Below are 24,652 nucleotides of genomic sequence, written 5' to 3'. Positions count from 1 at the left end.
TCTACTGAGTGAATGTTCCACGAGTGTGAAGTTTTCATAAAAGAGGCACCTGTTGATGTTCTTGACCTTATCAGGACGCGTTGTGAATCCTCTGAGGTCACTTTGATTATCCAGCCTCATGTTTTAGCTTTTCCCCAGTGAACAGCGCATTGAACTACCTCAGCAAACAGGCACGTCTAATGGTAATAAAAAGAAATTAAATTCGTTTAGAATCTGTTTATGAGCGGTGTCGGATCATAAAGGAGGACGGTCAGAATGGAAGGAGTCAAACATCATCAAAGTCCCTGTTTGATGGATGAAAATCTCCAAAAAAAAACACCGACTGATGATTCCAAAGGGTCTGAGGGAAAGGAGGTTCTTATCTCACTGGTCGATCGGATATGAGCTACTGTGAAGGCACCGTCTTCGTTGTTTTCATCATTGTATTTGTTGTCATCTTTGTCGTCATCGTTGTCTTCATCTTCATTGTCATCTTCGTAGTGATGTTCGTCGTCGTGTTCATAGTCATCTTCGTCATCTTAGTCGTCATCTTCATCTTCATTGTCGTCTTCATTGTCTTGGTTGTCATCTTTGTTGTTGTCTTGGTCGCTGTCTTGGTCATTGTCTTGGTCGTCGTCTTCGTTGTCGTCTTCGTTGTTGTTTTCATTGTTGTTTTCGTTGTCGTCTTCATTGTCTTGGTCACCGTCTTGGTCGTTGTCTTGGTCGTCATCTTTGATGTCATCTTTATTGTTGTCTTTGTTGTCTCGGTCATCATCGTTGTCTTGGTTGTCGTCTTTGTTGTCATCTTCATTGTCATCTTCATTGTCTTGGTCATCCTCTTGTTTGTCGTCCCTCACGTTGTCTTGGTCCGTCGTTTTCATTGTCATCTTCGTTGTCTTGGTCTGTCGTTGTCTTCATCTTTGGTGTCTTTGTCATTTTCAGCATCGTCTTCGTTAGCAATTCTTCAAACATCTTCTCCAAAGCTACGGGTTGAATTCAGTTCTAATTTTATCTGTATCTTCCTTGGGACAATTTCTACAAAGTTGTTCACAGTTTTGACAAATTTGATTCTTGCCTATTTTGCCAAATATTTAAATATTCTAAATGTTCCTGTCCTTCTACTGGTCCATCTGTTGATGGTTTAGAACATGTAAATAGTCCAGATATCGTCTAGTTCCTATTGATCAACTGATAGAAGTCATATATGGACTATGATTGGATGAGTTGAGTTCTCCTCCAGTGAAAGTCCCCCGCCCACTTCTATAGTTAGATTGATGTGCATCCAGACCACAGGACTGGAACATAGAACAGGATCTGACAACAGGGCATTGATTCAAATAGAACATGACACTGACGTACAGGGACACTGGGACTGTTTTTCTGAAGCTGCAGACGTGTTTTATCATAAAGGAAGGACTGTCAGAAATGGAAGGTGTCAAACATGATGAAAGTCCGGTTTGATGGAGGAAAATCTCCTAAAAGCCAAAAAAACCCAGGGTCTGTGATGATCGTGAAGGGTCTGTCAGGGGGAACAGGTTTTCTTCATGTTGGTGTTTGATTTCGGACTCTGAAACTCTTTTAGATGAGGCTCTTCCTCTCATTTAAACATCATAAACATCTGTTCTGTATCAGCTGAGCTGTGATCACGAGTCTTTTATTGTCACTGTAGACACGCAATGACATTCTGATGTGCTTTGTAGAGTACTTCTTGAGTAAAAAAACAAAGAAATACACAACAGGAAATGCGAAGTTCCTCACATTAATGTCCATAAATCCTCTTGGTTGGTGTGTTTACTGCAGACCTCTGCCTCCATTACAGGTTTGTTTATTTGTTTAATCGGATCCCCATTAGCACTGGTTGCTAGTTTTCCTGGGGTCCTGAACGAAAAGACTCAAATTCAAATACACGACATATACAATACAAAAAACATACAAATACAGGTTGAATTTCATACAAAAACTTTACAGAAGGAATATAAAAAGGGTCGCGCAGTTCATTTGACCGTACATCTACAAAACATTAGGTCAAAATGATTTTTTTTAACCCTGTAAGCCTGAACCATTAAATCACTGACAGAAAATTCCAGTTCTTGAAAATGGAGCCTTATTGGTCCTTCTGAACAACCAAAAACATTTTTTTCAAACATCAGTTTCCATGTATGAGTTTCAATTTTGTATCATATTTGATCCATCAAGTCTCAATGCTCAAATATTATTTTTGAACAAACAAAAACATCATACAACACAAACATGTCTGACAAATTGTTAATTCTTTTTCTAAATGGTCCCAGTTCTTCCTCCTTCCTCATTAATGACAGTCTTGTAGTATCACTGGAAAGGCCTCTGGTGAAGGAACTCCTCTCCCTGGTGGATTATCTGTGTATTGCATGTATCTAATTGTACACATTAGGGATGTAACGATTACCGGTATAACAATAAACGTTGGTAAAATTGCAGACGGTTAGTATTACTAACTACTAGTATTACTAATTATCATGATAACTGTGTTTGATTACTGCACTTTTAAGGGAAAAAAACCCTATGTATAGATCTGCTTTTATGTCAAATATTTGAGAATAGTTTTAATTTATTACAATTTTAATTGTATATATCTAATATTTGGAACCAATATTCACTTTTAAAGTCTTTGAAAAGGTTCGTTAAGCATCTTTGTGTTATTTATGCAATAAATTATATACATTTTTCAAATCGGATTTTATATTTTTTTGTTTTCTGTCCTTTTGTGTTGATATAATAGGTTAAAGTGAAAAAATAATAGACAGATGATATAGATGAAGTTGTGCTGAAAAGAAAGATACCAAACATGGGTATAGTAAACATTTCTGTATATAGTAATAGAAGGCAAAATCCGAAAATACTGAAAAACAGCCAAAATAGGCTCAGACCACTAAGGGTTAATATTTGAGTGTTTCTGCCAACAGAAGGTACATTGTGCCAATTATTTTATTTTTTTTAAATACAACTTAGTTAAATAATTTCAGTGTGTGTATAAGTACTTTTTGAACATTTTGAGCACAATTTCAATAATACCGTGATAATAATAACCGTGATAATTTTGGTCACAATAACTGTGATATGAAATTTTCATATCATTACATCCCTAGTATACATCAGGTTTTTCAAGAAAAAAAATATCACACTGATCATGTAGAGGGCTTCAAAACTCGTGTATCAAATATGATACGTTTGGTGTTATAGGGTTAAAAGTGCCTAAAGTTGAAAAGTCCTTCAGTTTTTTAGGTAATTCATTCCAAAGTGGATGAGTGGATCTAAAAAAGACAGACATTTGTAAAGCATTTGTTTTGGGGACAGTTGATAAATAAACTGGAGTTACAGGCCAGTCCAGTTTTGTATGAGTGAGTTTGATGAGAGTACTTGAGCTTTTGATAAAATCAGTTTGTTTGACTGGTTAAAATAAGATAGACTTCTCCTTTGTTCTGTAATGACAGATTATCGTCTTCCTTTAACCTTTGGCTTCATGTTGTTGGTTTTAATCAATGTGATATCATGACTCATAAATATACATGACACTTTTAATTAGTGTGTTATCTGTCTGCGTTATAACCTTTCTGCGTGTATGTTCAGGCCATGTCAAATACCACTGAGGGTTATGGTTATGGTTAGGGCTAGGGTTCAGGTTAGGGTTAAGATGATGTGAACTGGAGATTTTGGTATAAATTCACACGCCATCAAATGCTGTTAAATAACACGCGAAAGGTTGAAAATGCTTTGGTATAGAACGCCAAATGCAATAAGAACTTTTGTGACATACAACGCCATTTCATGATCAGTCTGGTTTTAATGGTCTTTCTTCTCTCCACCTGTTGTTGTTGTTGTGTCTTCAGAGCTCGATGTGTGAACTTAAAGACATTTTCAACCTGTCGTCTCTTTCGTGTTCCTCATTAAAACCTGAAATAGATGCGTTTGATGAAGAAAGCAGCGGTCGTTTCTTCTGTACTCACTCACCTCCAGATTTGTCAGATGCTGAAGCAGTAGGTAACGCTAATAATACGAGGCGTTTGTGGCTTCCAACGTTAAAATATGTTTAAAAAAAGCATCATCAGCTTCACGGAGCTTCACATTTAACAACGAGGTGCTAAAAAAGCAACCATGAGTTATTTACTGGCTGTGTTTTACATCAGAGGCACCAAAGAAGAAAAAAGATCACCTCAAAACACTAAACAGACAAAACAGCAGGAGATTAATACGAACAGATGGAAAATCAGGAATGATTGAAATGCAAGCTGTGGCTTATTTCAGTCCGCTATAACCAACTTTCAGAAACCAACACTTGTTTTTTTTTTGTCATTTTTCAAGAAAAGAGCCAGGATTTTACAGGTGTCAACCCAATGAACCAACCCTATTTATCCACAGACTGAATCAGTCACTGAATAAAAGATACAACTTAGTTTCCACGTGTTTTATGGAATCATCCAGTTTAATTCAAACTAAAACAAACTACAGACGCTTATTTTAACACTGGATAAAATAACACTGTGTCTTATTTTGTTGACGTGCTGCATCAGCTATGTTAGTTTAGTTCTGTTAGCTTAGCTCTGTTTGCTTAGTTCTGTTAGCTTAGCTCTGTTAACTTAGTTCTGTTAGCTTAGCTCTGTTAGCTTAGCTCTGTTTTCTGTCGGTTTGTGTCGTCAATTACTGAACTAAAGACTTGTTTGAATCCAACAGACAAGGTCAGAACTGTCACAGTTTAGTCTGAACCGTGGATCAACAAATAACTACGGCAACTTAGCAAAGATAAGAACATCCCATAATAACTGTATACTATCTTCTTAAGCCTCAGAACCAAACTGACCTGTGTAGAAGGAGCACTAACATTTCTATCCAACTCCATTCTGTTCATTTACAGCTGAGTCCAGTGGAGAAACGACTCTAGTTTTGCTCTTGTCACTTCTTTTTTTTCTTGACTCTGACAGTTGTTTCTTTATGGTTCTCACCCTCAACTTAGCCTTGGCCTATACAGTAACTCACATAAATCCCCCAGCCCATCAACGGGCCCATCAGTTCACTTCATATCTCTACACTCCAGTATATTGGTATCTTTGGAAGAACGTCACAGACCTTTGTTTTAGCTAAATATTTAAGATTTGAAAGTATAATTTCCACATATAAACCCTTTTATTGTTTGATGGAAATGTTCCCCTACATCTAGTGGTGAGAAATGGAACTAAATACTTGATAATTACGTCCATATTTGATGTAACTGGATCCATTCTTTTAAGTTAGACTCGTCTTCAGTGGAAAGAGCGATGCTTCTGTTTTTATCATTTCTTTGCTTTGACTCTGAAAGTTGTTTTGGTTTTGGTTTAGTTGTTTGTTCTCGTCACATTCGAATACTTTCTTGTCATTAGTTTTCAGTGCATGGACATGGGCCACAGTGACTCACTACACCCTCTAGTGGTCACTTAAATTTCTACAATCTAACACATCTATATCTTTAACAGAACTTCACAGATCTTTGTTATAAAGACTGGGGATAATTTAAGGTCTTTCTTTTTTATTATTTCACTGTATAAACAGGGTGTGATTTGTTGGGGTGGGTGTGTGGGGGCTCTGGTTTTTACATCTGTACTTCTGCTCAATGAATTTCATCCCAGGGGGGGACAACCAACCCATGTAAATACCATCAGGTTGTGACAGTTTTCTTCCACCTATATCCTACATTAGTGACACTAACGTTCACCTGAACCAAAATGTTGGTGGTCTCAGAATTCACAAACGCCCCCATGCACTGGGGCGCTGTAAAGGGAGTAAATGTGACAAATTCCTGGGGCCTGGCATTTGTGTGTCCAGTGGATACAGGCTAGAAGTTGTGAAAATTTCATGCAAGATCTGCTGTTTAATAGAGGAATAGAAACTGGGAGTTGGACGTTGAAAGTATGTAAAGTTTCAGTTTTGTTTAACGCTAGCGTTAGTTATGGACCATACCCCCATGTATAGAACTGCTACCCCTCCCCCCCAACAAAAAATTGAACCCCCCCCCCCCCACACACACACACACCAACACACACCACACAGTTTTTTCCTTGTTTGACAAATGGCACCCTGCGTATAAATCCTACATACAGACCCTTTCAGCATATATTACATGCTGTGTTGTGTTTGGAAAATGTTCATGGTTTTGTGTCGTTGACTGAAGTGAAGTCTTTAACTGAGATAAGGAACTGTGCAGACATGCCTCAGTAATGCCTTTCTGTTTCTGTGTTTTTTGTTCTAGTGTCCTGTTAGCAGTATGGGCCAACATCTAGGAAAGAGGAGTTCTCCACAGACAGTAGGTAAGAGTCCTCAGCCCCCAGGACGTCTGGCTTTATTCCAGTTAACTCTCCTGAACTAATCTAGTCCTAGTGTGTTTGTCAGCGGTCGTACGAGGTCAGTGAGGCGTATGTTTGTACAATCAGATTTACTCAGGTCCTTTATCAGCTGGACTTTGGATCCGGTCGTGGAAGCACTGGATTTAACACCTTCCACGAAGCCTTAAAGGTGGATGTCTGAGATCTTAAAAAACGTGTTTGAGCTAGCTACATTTTGGAAAATCTCAATTCACAAGTCCAAACCCCTTTCTTCAGACGTCCCTCCGAAGCCACGCCTCCAGAGTAGTGGCACTCGCAATGCTTGTTCCCGAGGGTTTCACGAACTCTGCACAGCACAATTCGCCGGCTCTGCTCTGCTCCGTACCCAGTTTGGGCTCCGACGCCGTCTACAGTCCGGTCTGTCCGTTCTGTGCCGAACGCGACACCGCTGAGGCTCCGTCCCCTGCTTCGCTCCCATACGCCTCGGGCTCCTACCCCGACTACAGGCCCTGCTCACGTATCCATGCATACCTCATTCAGTTTCCTCTAACCCCCCCGCTCTTCCAGAACCGCCCAGTTCAGACCTATGTGACTAATGTTTAACATTCCTACTGTTTATGTTAGTGCAAAACAGTTTGCCGGGTGAACATTCCATCCTAAAGAACTATTAGCCAAGTTCTGACTAGCTTCCTGTGTAAGCGCTCCAGCCTCTGGGAACACAAAGAGGGGTACGCACAGAGGGGGGAAGGTGGGAATGGTGAATGACAGTTGAGTTTGATAGACATATCACCGTTCAGGATCATCTTCAAGTGGGCGCTCAAAATGATTGGTGGGTTTTTTCAGTCCTGCCCGTTCCACAGGTGACTGATTTTTAAAATTTTTGTGTTAGAGCGTTTAATTAATTAGTTGTAATCGGGTGTGAAGGGGATTTTAAGGAATATAATAAAAAATGCTCCAGAAAAACATCTCAAACCCCACCTTTAACTCTATAAAACCTGACGTGTCATCTGGGGTGTAACGGTGCACACATTTGGACCAAACTGTTTGGGTTTGGGGTCGTCGATACAATACGGAGGTGAACCGATCACACATGTAGCCGATGTGAATGTTCAAGGTTCAAGGTTCCTTTATTTCTACCCATGGGTAGATTTGTTTGCAGACATATGATTGCATTTGGTACAACAAAACCACATTGAACCTGTTCGGCGAGTACGTGATCTAGTGTCAAGACAAAAAGTGCTCAGTGTTCCATCATCCAACAGTATAGCAGCATGGATAAGTAAAAGATAAAATAAATAAGATCAATAAATAAAACAAGATGCAATAAAACACATAAAACCTCAAGAAGATAAAAAACAGTCTGGGATAAAACCAGGATAAGAACATAAAGTTTAAAAATTCGAAGTCACAATAATAATAAATAAAGCAAAGAATAGAATAAATAACTAAAATAAGTAAATAAAGTACATGTCCTATTTCTTCTTGAGCTCAGTGATAGCGACGGGAACAAAGCTGTTTTATAAACGCTGTGTCCTGAACCTTGGGACTAAAAACCTCCGTCCAGAGGAAAGGAGCTGAAATTCACCCCATAAAGGATGGGAGTCATGATTAGAACTGATGAAACCAGCCTCTGGACCTGTTAGTGTACAGGGAGGCGGGACAAGACTGGGACTCACCAATCAGGCGACTGACCATCTGACTATTGTTCAGTCAGTTTTTCCTCTGCAACTGAGGTCTGATCGATCCACGGCACCAGGCAAAAAGATAAAACAGACTCAATAAAGGAACGATCAAACAAAGTTCAAATGGTTCGGTCAATGTGGAAGTGTGCCAGTTTTCTAAGGCAGTGGAGGCGCTGATGGCCCTGTGTACACACACAACACACACACTGGGGAAGCAGATGGACACAAACAGAACCCATGTGCAGGGTTTCCTCTACATACTTTCATTCATTCATTCATTATCTGAACCCGCTTTATCCTCACAGGGCCACGTGGGTCGCTTGGAGCCTATCCCAGCTACATAGGGGCAAGGCGGGGTACACCCTGGACAAGTCGCCAGTTCATCACAGGCTGAACATATAGAGACAAACAATCACTCTCACATTCACGACCTATGGCAATTTAGATTAACCAATTAACTATCAGTGCATGTCTTTGGATGGTGGGAGGAAGCCGGAGTACCCGCAAGAGACCCACACAGACACGGGAGAAACATGCAAACTCCACACAGAAAGGTCCCACCCCCCGTTGACTGGTGTTGGAATCGAACCCAGGACCTTCTTGCTGTGAGGCACGAGTGCTAACCACTGCACTGCACTACATACATTCACTGCTGCTGAATTCTCAATGCTACTGCAACCCCCCCCCACACACACACACAAAAACCCCAAAGAACAGTTTATTCTGAGGCTGGGGCACCGATAAGGGGGGGTAAACATGACAACAGAGAGTAGAACAGAGGCACAGAAGCCTGGTTAGATGTTCGAAGTGTGTTAAATTTCACTTTTGGTTTTCGGTTGTTACGAAGCACATCCCCCCCAACACACACACCACACACACACACTGGTCTCCTTCACTGTACTGAAAACATATCAAAATGTATCAAACCGAAGTCGCCTGTACCGAAAACGTGCCAAACCTAAATGTTTGTGTACCATTACGCTCTGGTGTCGTCGCTGACACTCTGTGCATGTGCAGTTTGGATGGATGTGAGTCTGTCACTGTTTGTGTAATTGGGGAAAATTCCAAGCTTTCTGAAACCAAAGACCAGGGTGTTTGTGCAGGTCTTGAAAGTCTTAAAAAGTCTTGAAGTATAGAACACTGTTTTCCAGACCTTGAAAAATCTGGAATTTGTGTGAAAGTTTAATGAAGTATGGAAAAAAAAGTTTCTGTCATAGTTGAATTTTAGAGTCTGTACAACGACACATAATCATATAAATAAGAAATACATGAGGGAACATATGCAAAACTGGATCTGATTTCACTAACTGGTCGTTACTGGAATGATTCTACTGAAAGTTGTTTGTGTGATATCCATGTACTTTGGTGATTACTCCACCCCCCAAATGGGAGGCAAGGAGTATTGATTTTGGTTCAGTTTGTTTGTTTGTTTACACTTTAGCAGCAAAACTATTGGTTGAATTCAGACCAAATGTGGTTTATAGACAACCAGTGACCCAGAACCTCTGCCATATCTGCATTTGAATAAATACCTAAAAATATCGATATAGTATGTTTTAACATCGATACAGTATCGTGAAATGAAATATCGCGATGTATCGTGGAATCAATATTTTCTTACACCCTTATAATGATGACTAGATTTTCAAAGTTTTAAGTGTTCTGGAAACATGGGCAAAAGGTCTCACACAGCATATTTTCTAACCTTTTTATAGTTAAAATAAGGAAAAAAAAGGCCAGTTGGACCATTTTAGACTAACCTGGAAACAGCAACATTTCTAGAATCTTAAAACCGACACAAAACCAAGACTAAACGACGATAAATGGACCTAAAATCTACTGGACGTGTCTGTAAAGGCTGTACAGTCTGTTTTTATTACTTCCTTTTTTTTTTTTTTTTTTTTTACTTTATTTTTATTGTTTATTTTCTGTACATTACAAACAAATCAAACATAAGGGACATTTGGGACACACTGACCATGATAAACTTTTGTGACTAACAATTGTTTTTACTGAAGTGACGTTGAAATGAAAATTGTCCATTTCTTCCATTTATCATGACTCTGTTCTTCAGTTTTCAGTTTATGGACCAGAATCTCCATCTCAAATATTCCATTCACAGTTTGTATCCAGTCGTTAGTTGTCGGTGGTTCTAATCTGCACCATTTTTTGGTATTAATTTTTTTACAGGCTGATAATAGCACTTTAAACAAATACCTATCATTTTTTCTGACATTATTACCAATAATACATCCGAAATACATCACCAAACATGTTTTAGGGCATGCATAACCCAATATCTGAACAACTGGTGAATATACGTGATCCCAGAATGATGCAAGTTTAGGATAAAACCAAAAGACATGAGCATGATTTACACTGACGTCTCCACATTCTGTCCAACACGGTTGAACTCTGGACACATATTTAGCTGTAATTCTGTTTTTATATCACTTCTGTCTTTAATGGACACTAGACTCAGAACGTCCAGGGACCAGGTCATAAAGCTGTTGTAAACTGATGTATGTGAACAATTACCACTAAAAGCTATGAACACACAGGTCAGATGTGTGGGTTAATAACGTTCATGAAGTGAGAAGAGAAAAGGTTTTTAGAGACAGTTGGAAATAAAAGATCCGACAGTTGAACCCAGGGGTTTTCAGGGGCCACTTTCACTCCAATATGATCTGAAATGTAATGATAACAGTGAAAAAAAGTCAAATTACATCATCTTTAAAATCTGAATAACATGAACAACCTGAAATTTAAGAAAAATAAGTGCAGTTTTTACCTTATTCTGCCCTCGGTTTATCATTTCCACATGTACATTCAACATTCAGCTCAATATGATCTGAGTGGGTTGGACCAGTAAATTTATAACAGCAAAGACAAAAAATACATTATGACAATTTACATCTACAAACTAACCTTTAAAATGTGAATAGCATGAAAAAAGTGAAATTTCTTGAGAAAAATCAGTGTAATTTTACCAATATTTTGCCTCAGTTTATCATTTATACATGTTCATTATAACGTACAGATCACAGTGGATCTACAAATACACAAAATATTTAATAAGACTGAATATTGATACAATTTTAAAAAAGAAAGACAAAAAGAAAAACAAAAGAACTCGCAACTTAAAAGGCCGCCGCAACACCCTCATAATTCTTATACACATATATACACACACTTACAGCATGTACATAAACATATACATAAACACACTACCCCCTCCCCCCCCCCCGTACCTTCTCTAAGATGTTGCCCCTGTAATATGAGCCATAACATTTGCCATATTTGACTATTTTTATTTGAAACCTTATTCGCCCTGGTAATCATATTTTTAAAGGTGCTAGTCTCTGCCATGAGGGAAATTTAGATTTTTGAATTTTTTGACAAATTTTTTGATTATTAAAAACGTGTCTTTATTTATAAGGGTCCATATTTAGATGGTTTAGAACATGTAAATGGTTCCAGATATCAGTCTAGTTCCTATTGATCGCTGTTAGAAGTCAGATATGGACTGTGATTGGATGAGTTGAGTTCTCCTCCAGTGAAAGTCCCGCCCACTTCTAATGGGGTCAGAGGCAGAACCTGACAACCTCACAAATTCACACATACACCCACACCATCTTTAACCCTTTTTAAGGCCGTTGTGTCTCTGCCGACACATTTAGTATTTTACATCATTTCAACGACTGAACCGTTATGCTATGAGAAAATCCAAACGTCATCTTTTAGCTGAGGTTGGGTTCTTTCTATTGGTCTAGAACACATCAGGATAGAGGTCTGCATTGACTGAGGGGAGGGGTGGAAGGGGGTGGAGCAGAGAGCAGCAGAGTGCAGTCAGTGAGAGAGACATGGAAGGTTTTTGGTACTTTTAGCAGCATTTTAGTGAGGTTTTAGTGGTGAAATCTTGTAAATAATTGTATATAATGGTGATATAGTGCTGTTTTGGAGTGTTCTACTGGTGTGTTTTGACATGCTTTTGTTGAGTTTTGCTGTTTCTTTGTTTTATTTTCTTTCTTTTTTTTTTTTAAATTTGACTTGTTCCTAGGGATGTAATGATTACCGGTATATGATAAACCGCGGTAAAATCACAGACGGTTAGCATTACTGTTAAAATTCTAATTATCATGATAACCGTATTTGATTACCACACTTTTAGGGGAAAAAACTTTATGTAAAGATCTGCTTTTATGTCAAATATTTGAGTATAGTTTTAATTTATTACAATTTTAATTTTATATACCTAATATTTGGAACCAATATTCACTTTTAAAGTCTTTGAAAAGGTTCGTTTAGCATCTGTGTGTTATTTCTGCAATAAAGTATATACATTTTTCAAATTGGATTTTATATATTTTTTGGGTTTTTTTTGTCCTTTTATGTTTTTATAGTAAGTCAAAGTGAAAAAAATAATAGGCAGAATGAAGTTGTGCTGAAAAAACAGAACCCAAACATGGGTATAGTAAACATTTGTTTATATAGTATATAAAGACAAAATCAAAAGGACTGAAAAACGGACAAAACAGGCTCAGACCACTAAGGGTTAATATTTGAATGTTTCTGCAACAGAAGGTACACTGTGACTATTATTTTATTTGTTTGTTTTTTTTGTTTGTTGTTGTTGTTGTTGTTGTTTTTTTCAAAATACAACTTGGTTAAATTATTTCAGTGTGTATCAGTACTTTTTGAACATTTTGAGCACAATTTTAACAATATCGTGATAATAATGATAACGTGATAATTTTGATCTCAATAACCGGATATGAAATTTCCATATCGTTACATCCCTACTTGTTCCCAGTATTTTCCTCTTGTTCTACCACTGAGATATTACAACTAATTTAAACAATAATTATAATAAAACCAGCTCCATTATTGGAGGATGAGTATGGAGAACACAGGAACTATTTACCCTCAACACATTTGGACTGGATTAGACAGTTGGACCTGGAAATACAAATATATGGAGTCAGTACATCTATAGATATGTATAGATTGACCATAGATTAAAAAACCTTACTATGACGACTTGAAACAAGTATATTCTGCTTAAAATAAGACTATTATCATTCTATAATACTTAGATAATATTGTCTTATTTGAAGAAAACTTGATAAGTGTAATTTTCTTACTGCACTGACAGATAATTTAACTTGAAATAAGACATTTTAACACTATAAAGAGTTAAATTTTCTTCTTTTTGTACAGGTTTTTGTTTTGCAGTGTGTGAAACTCATTACTCTCTTTCTCTCTGATAAATGAGTGTCTCCTGGTTTTGTATAAAGTCTGTTGTTTCACTGAGTCAAAGAAGGATGAGGTGAAGGTAAAATGAACCTGTACTGAATATTCCAACCCAGAGGTGACATTTGGAAGCAGATAATTTAACATCTACCCACAGTCTCTTAAAATGAACGACTCTGTTAAAAATGCATGACCGTTAAAGCCCTGCTGCATAATTCCAAACGTCACTTTTATTGGAACTCTTTTGCATAATTGCTGAGAGTTTTGAAAGATGATATTTTGCTGTTTGTTTTTTTTTTTTTTGTTTTTTTTTTTTAACAATCACCATCCTGCAGCCGTCAGCATCCTGCAGGCATCTCTTAATTAAGCCCGGTTGCCATGGTGATAACTGTTACATGATGGCTCTGGGTCGCTCTGTAATAATCCCTCGAAACAACAGAGGTCCAGGAGAGAGCCCATTTGATCTGGGCAGAGTAAATAGATGATGGCGCACACGGGGGCTGACACTAAAGCCAGGTTCACATCTCATTTAGCCATTAGCTTTGGCCCAGTGCTCATCTGCACATATACGGTCACTTCCATCCACAGGTCAACGGCCCACACTCATTACTGACCACGAACACACAAAAAAACAACAGTTTCCAAGGTGGTACACTGTAAAAAAAAAAAAAAAAAAAAAAAAAAAAAAAGGCCTGTGCAAAAAGAACAACATTAAAGTCATTATAATGTTAGAATGTCTCACTTCAGACAAATTATCTGACAGCGCAGGAAGAAAATTAGACTGATCAAGTTAAAATAAGACAATATTATCCAAGGATTATAGGATGATAATATTCTTATTATTAAGCAGAATATACTTGTTTCAAGTCTTCAAGTCATAGTAAGATTTTATTTAATTTTTTTAAATCTATGGTGTGTGTGTGTGTGTGTGTGTGTGTGTATACGTGTGTGTCTTATTTAGTGCTTCTTTTTTCACATTATTTATTATTTTGTATTCATTTTTGTTCATTTCCATCCACTGTCATTGATCCAACTCCATGGGTTTTACTGGGGAATCAATGCTGTAGAAGATGACGGTGTTTCCACGGTAACTACAGAGCCTCTGAATGTTCAAATATGGTCATATCTGATGACCATGAAAAGATGAAGAACTGTATTTTACACCAATTATTTCAACATATTTCTTCAATTTTCTTCAGTTTGTGGCTTATTTTGTTCTTGTTGCAAATTATTTAGAAATTTTTTGTTTGTTTTATTGTTATAAAACTTATTGTTATTATTCCTTTTATTCATACTTTGGCAGTTTGTGTTCATTTTGTTGCTTATTTCATTCTCTTTTACTTTATTTTCGTACATTTTTTTCTTATTTTTTCACCTTATTTATTATTTTGTAGGGTTTTTTTATGCATTTTTGTTCATCTCCATCCACTGTCACTGATCCAACTCCATGGGTTTTACTGGTGAATCAGTGTTGTAGAAGATGACAGTGTTTCCATGGTAACTACAGAGCCTCTGAACATCCAAATATGGTCATATCTGATGACAATGAAAAGATGAAGAACTGTATTTTACACCAATTATTTTAACATATTTCTTCCATTTTCTTCAGTTTGTGGCTTATTTTGTTCTTGTTGCAAATTATTTTGAAATGTTTTGTTTGTTTTATTGACTACTTTGGCTATTTTGGTTCATTTTGTTGGCTATTTAATTAATTTTCCTTCATTTTTGTTCGCTTTTCTTGATTATTGTGTTTATGCTTCAACAATTTCTTGCTCATTTAATTAATTAATTAATTTAGTTTTTTCCATTTTGTTCAGTTTGTGGCTTATTTTGTTAATATTCCTGATTATTTTGTTGAGTTATTATTTGTTTTTATTCCTTTTATTCATACTTTGGCAGTTTTTGTTGATTTTGTTGCTTATTTCATTCTGTTTTACTTTATTTTCGTACACATTTTTCTTATTTTTTCACCTTATTTATTATTTTGTAGGTTTTTTTTATTCATTTTTGTTCATTTCCATCCACTGTCATTGATCCAACTCCATGGGTTTTATTGGTGAATCAATGTTGGAGAAGATGACGGTGTTTCCACGGTAACTACAGAGCCTCTGAACATCCAAATATGGTCATATCTGATGACCATGAAAAGATGAAGAACTGTATTTTACACCGATTATTGACATGTATTGATAGGATTAGTGGATCAGAAATTCTTAAACCATTGCTTTGATGGTTCTGTGGCTGTTTGGGTCTTTAAGGGTTAAACTGTTTATGTTTTTACTTTGCTTTAATTCATCTGTTTTTCATCTGTGATTGAAACACATCCTTTTTGCAGTTGTTCTGACACAATGCATTTTTTTTAACACATATCTTTATTAAAGTTTTAACACATTACATATCTTTTCTGACATAAATTGATCATATGATCATATTCTGTGGGTCTCCCCTGAGCATAAACCCCCAGAACCCCCCCCCCCCCCCAAGACCACCTTAAATTTTGAAACAGCAGTGTGAAAGTAAATAACAAAATAATAATTGACAGGCAATATAAATAGTAGTGACTTCAATACTTGTCAACATCCATTTTTGTATATCTAATACATAATCAAACATCATTAAAATGTTATGATGATCTGATATCAGGCCTTGATTCTAAAAATTCTAAAAATGCATTCCATATCTTATCAAAGATGTGAGTTTTCCGTTTAATTGTGTATGTGAGCCTTTCAGTAGCTCTGCAGAATCAGAGTTCAACAATCCATGAACTCAACGATGGACAGTCAACACTTTTCTGATGTTTAGGTATAAGACGCTTCACATCAGGGCTCTCAAACTCATGTTCTTTCAGGTTCCACATTCAGCCTGATTTGATCTGCAGTGGGCCGGACCAGTAAAATAATAACAGAATCACCTGTAAATAATGACAATTGCAAATTTTCGTCTTGGTTTTAGTGCAAAAAAAACGCCATTAAATTATGAAAATACTTACTTTTATAAACTATCCAAACAAAAAAGATGTGAATAACCTGAAAAAAACTAAACATTTCTTAAGAAAAATCAGTGCAATTTTATCAATATTCTGCCTCAACTTATCATTTCTACATGTGTATTATGGATCAGATCTACAAAGACACTAAACACTGAGGAACAGGTGGAAAATAATTCCAATTGTGCTAAATTTTCTTTAGACATTTCAGGTTGTTCATATTTGTTCAGGTTATTCACATTTTATTGTTACAGGATAGTTTGTAAATGTAAATATTTTCAGAATTTAATGTTATTTTTTTGCACTAAAACAAAGACAAACATTTGAAGTTGTCATTATTTATAAGCATAGTGTAATATTATTGTTTTCACATCAAACCTAGAAGAAAATCTGGAGTCATTCTTTTTTGTCGGTTATTCTGCTGTTATTATTTGACTGTAGATCATATTGGTCTGTATGTGGAACTGGAACTAAAATGAGTTCCACAGCTTTGACTGTGGAACTTTTGCACTTTGTAAATTCATCCCACAGGCCGGATTGGAACCTTTGGCGGGCCGCATGTTTGAGACCCCTGATCTAAAGTAAATCAGACCAGTCAAATAATAACACAAGCGCCTATAAATAATGACAATTACTAACTATTCTTTACGTTTTAGGGTAAAAAAAATAACATTAAATTATGAAAATTTTTACATTTTACAAACTATCCAAACAAAAAAAGATGTGAATAACCTGAAAGAAACTGAAAATACTTTAGAAAAATCAGTTCAGTTTTCACAACATTATACTTTATTTTATCATATATACAAGTGTGTTACAGATCAGATCTACAAAGGCACAGAATATTTAGTAAAGGTGTCAAACATAAGGCCCATGGGCCAAAACTGACACCGCCAAAGGGTCCAATCTGGCCCATGGGATGAATTTATGAAAAGCCAAATTTACACTGACGATATTAACAATCAAACATGTAGATATAATTTAGTTCAGATTCCATATTCAGACCAATATGATCTTTGACTGTTTATTTGACTGTAGGTCATATTGGTCTGTATGTGGAACCGGAACTAAAATGAGTTCCACAGCTTTGATGCATGTTTGAGACCCCTGCTGCACATGTATTAGACAGAGGTTCATTAGCCGACTGACAGGGGTTCTAAGGGGTAAAGGTTCTGGAATTAGACCTAGAACACAGATCTAAGGGCACATTTGGATTTTTTTGTCTATAATATTGGAAAGTGTGTTAATTATCCTCCTCCAAACTTCGTGCATATGTTCACATTTCCACATACAGTGAAACAAAGTACCCCTGTCAGTTCCATATTTTATGCAGGTGTCTGGGATATTGGGGTTGAATTTGTTCAGTTTTTCAGGAGTTCTATAGGTTCTCATAAGCCAGTGATATTGAATTAATTTAAATCTGCTGTTAATGGATATTGTTTGTGCCTGGGAACAAGCTTCACAGTGCATTAATTCACTTTCATACGTACTCTGAAATCCAACTATAAACTCCTGTTTCCTGCCGTTTCCTCTGAGGTGTTGGCCATAGTTGTGAAATATTCGGTTATTTTTCAGCGGATCGTAGCGTCGGATGTTGCACTAAATTGGATTAAAGTGGAGACAGACAGCCATTATGTGGATATTAGGACGTCGGGGGTCAGACTGTGCAGATCAGATGTGTTACAGCAGAAACATCAGCTCGTCTGCTCAAACATTCGTGTTGTTTTTAATTGGTCGTGAGGAAAGGTCCGCTGTGGTGACCTGGAGCCGAAAACGAGCGACTCTAACAGCTCTGTAATTAAATCCAACAAATATGTCGGGGAGGTTTTTGGACTTTTCCCTCTGCTCTTTGGGCACAGCCATGAGCGTTCAGATGGAGCGGAAACATCAGCCTTAAACTGGGACGGTTTTAAAGACATGGTGTAATTAACCCCCATCCCCCTGAAGCCCCTTTGGTCACAGCTTTTTCAAAACCACCGCCACTCTAATGAGTTTGGATGTGTCGGCGAGGCGGCAGTCGAATGTGACGAGGTCGACGGTTTGTTGTCAGCGTCTCAAAACAAAACAAAAACAAAACGGAAACCAATTGGTCCTTCATTATTAAGTGAAATACCTTATTTCCTCTTGCGTATTTATAATTGCTCTTTAACCAAGCAAAAATAAGTTTTATCTGATTACTTGATTAATCGAAGGAATTTTCAGTAGAATACTCAAATACTAAAATATTTGATAGCTGCAGCCCTGATTTTAACATCACAAATTTCTGCCGATCCCAGACATTCAAAACGGAGCCTTTTTTTCTCCTAAAATTAACTTGTTTTTAATCCTATAATAGTTTTCTCTCCTCTGTTTCAAATCCAGGTTAATGTCAGAGGACATTTAGTCTATATAATGTATATTATTGTGGATGGAGGCAGTAAAGCCAGGTGTAGATTACTGCACAAAGGGAGAACTGGATTTTCCTTGGTCAGGATATGTACAGTCAGTCCAGCTGGATTTCCAAGGCTGACAATTAATACTGAACAAACAAGAACGCAAACTATGAATTATGAAAGAGCTGCAGCATCTGAAACCGACCAGAATGAACATTTGACACATAAACAGAACCACACATAAACAGAACCACAGATAAACAGAACCACACATGAACAGAACCATACATAAACAGAACCACACATAAACAGAACCACACATAAACAGAACCACAGATAAACAGAACCACACATAACAGAACCACAGATAAACAGAACCACACATGAACAGAACCACAGATAAACAGAACCACACATGAACAGAACCATACATAAACAGAACCACACATAAACAGAACCACACATAAACAGAACCACAGATAAACAGAACCACACATAAACAGAACCACAGATAAACAGAACCACACATGAACAGAACCACAGATAAACAGAACCACACATGAACAGAACCATACATAAACAGAACCACACATGAACAGAACCACAGATAAACAGAACCACACATGAACAGAACCATACATAAACAGAACCACAGATAAACAGAACCACACATGAACAGAACCATACATAATCAGAACCACACATGAACAGAACCACAGATAAACAGAACCACACATGAACAGAACCACACATAAACAGAACCACAGATAAACAGAACCACACATAAACAGAACCACACATAAACAGAACCACACATAAACAGAACCACAGATAAACAGAACCACACATAAACAGAACTACACATAAACAGAACCACACATAAACAGAACCACACATAAACAGAACCACACATAAACAGAACCACACATAAACAGAACCACAGATAAACAGAACCATACATAAACAGAACCACACATAAACAGAACCACAGATAAACAGAACCACACATAAACAGAACCACACGTAAACAGAACCACAGTGCTGTAGTTTCACAGCCACAGTTTGTCTGCTATGAATAGGGATTGGCTCTCTGAACTACATTTTTTTATTAGTAATATTTTTTAAATTTTCATCAATTACTACAAATTTCAGTCGACCCCAAGGTTGAAAAACACTGCTGTAAGGACTCCCATTAGAACAGACCTAGATATAGTTGTGTTGTGTTTTGCAATTAGGAGTTCAGAGCTGGAGTTACAGTCGTTTAAATGACTGTGTTTGTAAAATTGGCATCGGTGACACAACTGTCTTCAAAGGGTTAATGCTGACCCACTGGGCTGTGATGGGCAGTGATCACACTGGAGGGGGGGGATTTGCCTGCAAAACAAACACAAGAGAGAAAAGAACAGGAGAAAGGAAGAGGAGTTACCTGAGATTGGAATCTGTAGAGTTGGTTTTTACTGTATTTAACTGTATTTTATTCCTTCAAACTCAAGTTTATTGTCCTTCAATCATTAGACACGATCAGAACCAAATAAAGTTACCCAGGTATCAATGTATGCATAGAATAGAATAGAATAGAATAGAATAGAATAGAATAGAATAGAATAGAATAGAATAGAATAGAATAGAATAGGCTTTATTGTCATAATGCAGGTTGGTTTCTATCAGTGACAGTGCACTGTACGACTAATAACAACACAATAAAATACAGACATATAAAAAAAATAAAATAAAAATAAATAAATAAACATCTATCTATCTATCTATCTATATCTATATCTATATCTATCTATCTATCTATCTATATATATATATATATATATATATATATATATATATATATATAGTGTATTTGTCGACCCACTGTGATCTGGAAGTTATAATGTACATGTGTAAATGATAAACTAAAGCATAGTAGTGTTGACATAAAAAAAAGAAATCAGTTTGTTCATGTTATTAACATTGTTTGAAAGGATAGTTTGTAGATGTAAATATTTTCATAATGTAATTTTACTTTTTTCACTGTGAAACATAGAGAAACGTTTGGAGTTGACATTATTTATTTCTGTTATTATTTTACTGGTTCAGATCAAATTTAGCTGAATGTGGAACTGAACTAAAATGAGTTTGACAGCCCTGATCTACATGATCAGTAAAAATATAGGATTTACACTGAAAAATGTAAAATACAGAGGATAATATTATTTAATAATGGTGTTAAATCACTTAATAAAGGTTAAATATAGAGAACAGTTCAGTTGAGGTCTGTACTAAAAGTATGTGTGGGTGTTTAAGGGTTAATATTCTCTGTGTTGACGGTTTCACTCTAAAGTTTCCCACTCAGAGTGACTTTATCGTCCAGATGAGGGAGCTTCAGGCCTGGACATGAGCGTCCACTGTGTCCACTGCGTCCATCACTGTCCTGCGTCTGTAAATCAGACAGAACAGAGGCTGTGTAGAGTCTTAGTGTCTGGATGAGACCACATGTCCACATTGGACGGGTCCTCCACTTCTGAAAGACTGAAAAAACATGAAGGAGTGAAGGATGACAGACATAAAAGGCCTGAAGAAAAATGTATTTATTTATTTATTTGCACATCATTAAACGGCAAGAGAAAATTAAGGAAACAGCAACATTCAAACAAGTAACATCATTGTGCTGGAGAGGTTAGAAGCCAAAAAAGGCTTACATGAATAACGCCCTGGAAATGAACAATACACAGGAAAAAAGAAAGAGAAGAAAAAAGAATTAAAAGTACATTATAACTGAATTAATAAAGTAAAAAAGAAGATAAAAGAAATTATTGGGTTCAAATGTCTGATTTCAGTCCAATTATCTGAAAATTACACTTATCAAGTCAAAATAATAAAATATTATCAAAGGATTATAGAATGAAAAAAGTCTTATTTGAAGCAGAAAATACTTGTTTTAACTCTTAGGAGGAATTATTATTTTTTTACCGATGGTATATATAATTATATATGTTCTTATGCAGATGTAGTCCAGTCCAAATGTGTTGAAGGTAAACAGTTCCTGTGTCCTCCATACTCATCCAACAACAACAGTGGAGCTGGTTTTATGATAAATATTGATTAATCGCTGCACAAACGAAAATCTGACCAAGTGTATTTTTCCCATTTCGAGTCCAAATATTTCATCACACTTAAAATCAGACAGAATCACCTACAGAGGAACATTTCACTGAGACATAAGAACTGATTTATAGACAATAGACGTGGAAAATCTGATTGCAACAAATCTGAACAAGATCATTTTCACTTGTTCCATCGGCAGATTTTTTGTGCTTGAATTAAGCAAAAAAATCTGGAGGATTTAATCAGACTTTTTTCAGTAAAACAAACATAAACCTTTGTAGTTGTGATTATTTATAGGTTGTTGTGTTCCTGGTTCTGACCCAGTTTAGATCATAGTGGTGTGAATGTGGACCCTGAACTGACAGGAGTTGGACATTTGATCTGTGGACAGCAGATAAATGTGATATAAATATGACAGAATGAAGACGGTGAGGACAGACCCTGGGTGGAACAGCTTCAGCTCCTTTAGAAACACAGAGAATTACTGAACATGAGTCATGTTCAAGTGTCTGTGAACCCTGGAGTTTAATGAACCCCTGGTGGACAGGAGGTGTGAAGACAGACAGACAGACAGGAGGTGTGAAGACAGACAGACAGACAGACAGAAGGACAGACAGACAGACAGGAGGTGTGAAGACATGTCCTCAGACCACAGACAGTAGGAGTACACAGACAGACACACAGATCTGATTCTGAATGCGCTGTTTGTGTTGCAGAATTTTAGCGCTGAGGAAAAGTGTAAAACTGAGCAGAGAATTAACACTGTGTGAATGTTAGTTTGGACAGAATCCACAGATGTGTTTTAATGTTGTGTTTTTACATCCATCTTATTTTTATGGTATATTATATATCATATATCTATGGTATAGTATATATCATATATTTGTGGTATAGTACATATAATATATTTATGGTATATTATATATATCATATATTTATGGTATAGTATATATAATATATTTATGGTATATTATATATCATATATTTGTGGTATATTATATATCATATATTTATGGTATAGTATATATCATACACTACCAGGCAAAAGTTTGGACTCACCTGGTTTTTCTTTATTTTTATGACTATTTTCATTGTAGATTCTCACTGAAGGCATCAAAACTATGAATGAACACATATGGAATTATGTAGTTTAAAAAGGTGTGACAAAACTCAAAGCATGTTTTATATTTTAGATTCTTCAAAATAGCCACATTTTGCTTTTATTACTGCTTTGTGCATTCTTGGCATTCTCTTGATGAGCTTCATGAGGTAATCACCTGAAATGTTTTCCAAAAGTCTGGAAGGAGTTCCAAATGATGCTGAGCTCTTGTTGACCATCTGTGGTCCATCTCATGTCATTTAAATAAGAAGGTGAGTCCAAACTTTTGCCTGGTAGTGTATATTTATGGTATAGTATATATAATATATTTATGGTATAGTATATATATCCTTTATTTCTGGTATGTTCATGGTACCTCTGCTGGTACCTGGTGTGTTTGTTGCTCCGTTCTCATGAACATGTCGCTACATTTGGTCCAAACATTCACTTGGGCTGGAGCTCAAACTGATAAGGTGTTGGAAGTGAAGGTCACCGTGGCCCAGAATTCCTGCAGAAACTTTGACGTGTTTTTGCTGAGTCTTCATTTACTCTGGTGTGAAAACACAGATGTCCAAGTAAAACTGTGAAGTTAGTGGTGTTGAAAGGATGAATAAAACCAGACCCATTATACACAATAAAAACAGAATTTTCACCAATATTATATTTAGTTCAGGAAGAGACAGAAAAAACAGGATTATATGGAGGAAAATACAACTGTCAACCAATCAGATGGATGGGATCAGGGGATAGCTGACTGGTGTTATATAGAGTTGTAATACTTGTATATAGTTGAATATATTTGTATATAGTTGTAATAGTTGTACATAGTTGTATATAGTTGTAATTGTTGTATATAGTTGAATATATTTGTATATAGTTGTAATACTTGTATATAGTTGAATATATTTGTATATAGTTGTAATACTTGTATATAGTTGAATATATTTGTATATAGTTGTAATACTTGTATATAGTTCTCTTTTTGAGCTTTTCAGTTATTCTAAGTTATAAAAATGGTTTGTTCAACATATGCTTTCGGTGACAGTTTTCCTTCTGGGATTTCCTGTTTTTTGTGTGATTTTAGGTTCATTGTGCTCCTACATTATGTCAAATATAATAAATAACTGTACAGTCAAACAGGTGAAGATGGACTGAAGAAAATAAGACCAGACAAAGAAACAGTTAAATAATGACAAACATGAAGACCAAACCAAAAGTATTAGAGAAAACCCACTGCAGACTACTGACATATAAGACATGAATGTGGACGTGTATAGACACTGTTTTAGGTGTATATATTTGTACTTTGACTGTTTTTAGGTGCATATATAGTTGTACTTTGACTGTTTTTAGGTGTACATATTTGTACTTTGACTGTTTTTAGGTGCATATATAGTTGTACTTTGACTGTTTTTAGGTGTACATATTTGTACTTTGACTGTTTTTAGGTGTATATGTTTGTACTTTGACTGTTTTTAGGTGTATATATTTGTACTTTGACTGTTTTTAGGTGTATATGTTTGTACTTTGACTGTTTTTAGGTGTACATATTTGTACTTTGACTGTTTTTAGGTGTATATGTTTGTACTTTGACTGTTTTTAGGTGTACATATTTGTACTTTGACTGTTTTTAGGTGTATATATTTGTACTTTGACTGTTTAGGTGTATATATTTGTGCTTTGACTGTTTTAGGTGTACATATTTGTACTTTGACTGTTTTTAGGTGTATATATTTGTACTTTGACTGTTTTAGGTGTATATATTTGTACTTTTACTGTTTTAGGTGTATATATTTGTACTTTTACTGTTTTTAGGTGTATATATTTGTACTTTGACTGTTTTAGGTGTATATATT

General features: G+C 36.2%; 1 protein-coding gene across 1 annotated transcript in view; it reads left to right on the top strand.

Moving 5' to 3' along the window:
- LOC115435301 (myelin basic protein-like) overlaps nt 1-24,652 on the top strand; it is a 250,896-nt gene that overhangs the window by 193,767 nt on the left and 32,477 nt on the right. The window lies entirely within an intron of this gene.

Source organism: Sphaeramia orbicularis, chromosome 16 (assembly GCF_902148855.1).
Source record: "Sphaeramia orbicularis chromosome 16, fSphaOr1.1, whole genome shotgun sequence".
NCBI lineage: Eukaryota > Metazoa > Chordata > Actinopteri > Kurtiformes > Apogonidae > Sphaeramia > Sphaeramia orbicularis.
The sequence above is the reverse complement of the archived record's forward strand: the minus strand, read 5'-3'. Positions and strand labels throughout refer to the sequence as shown.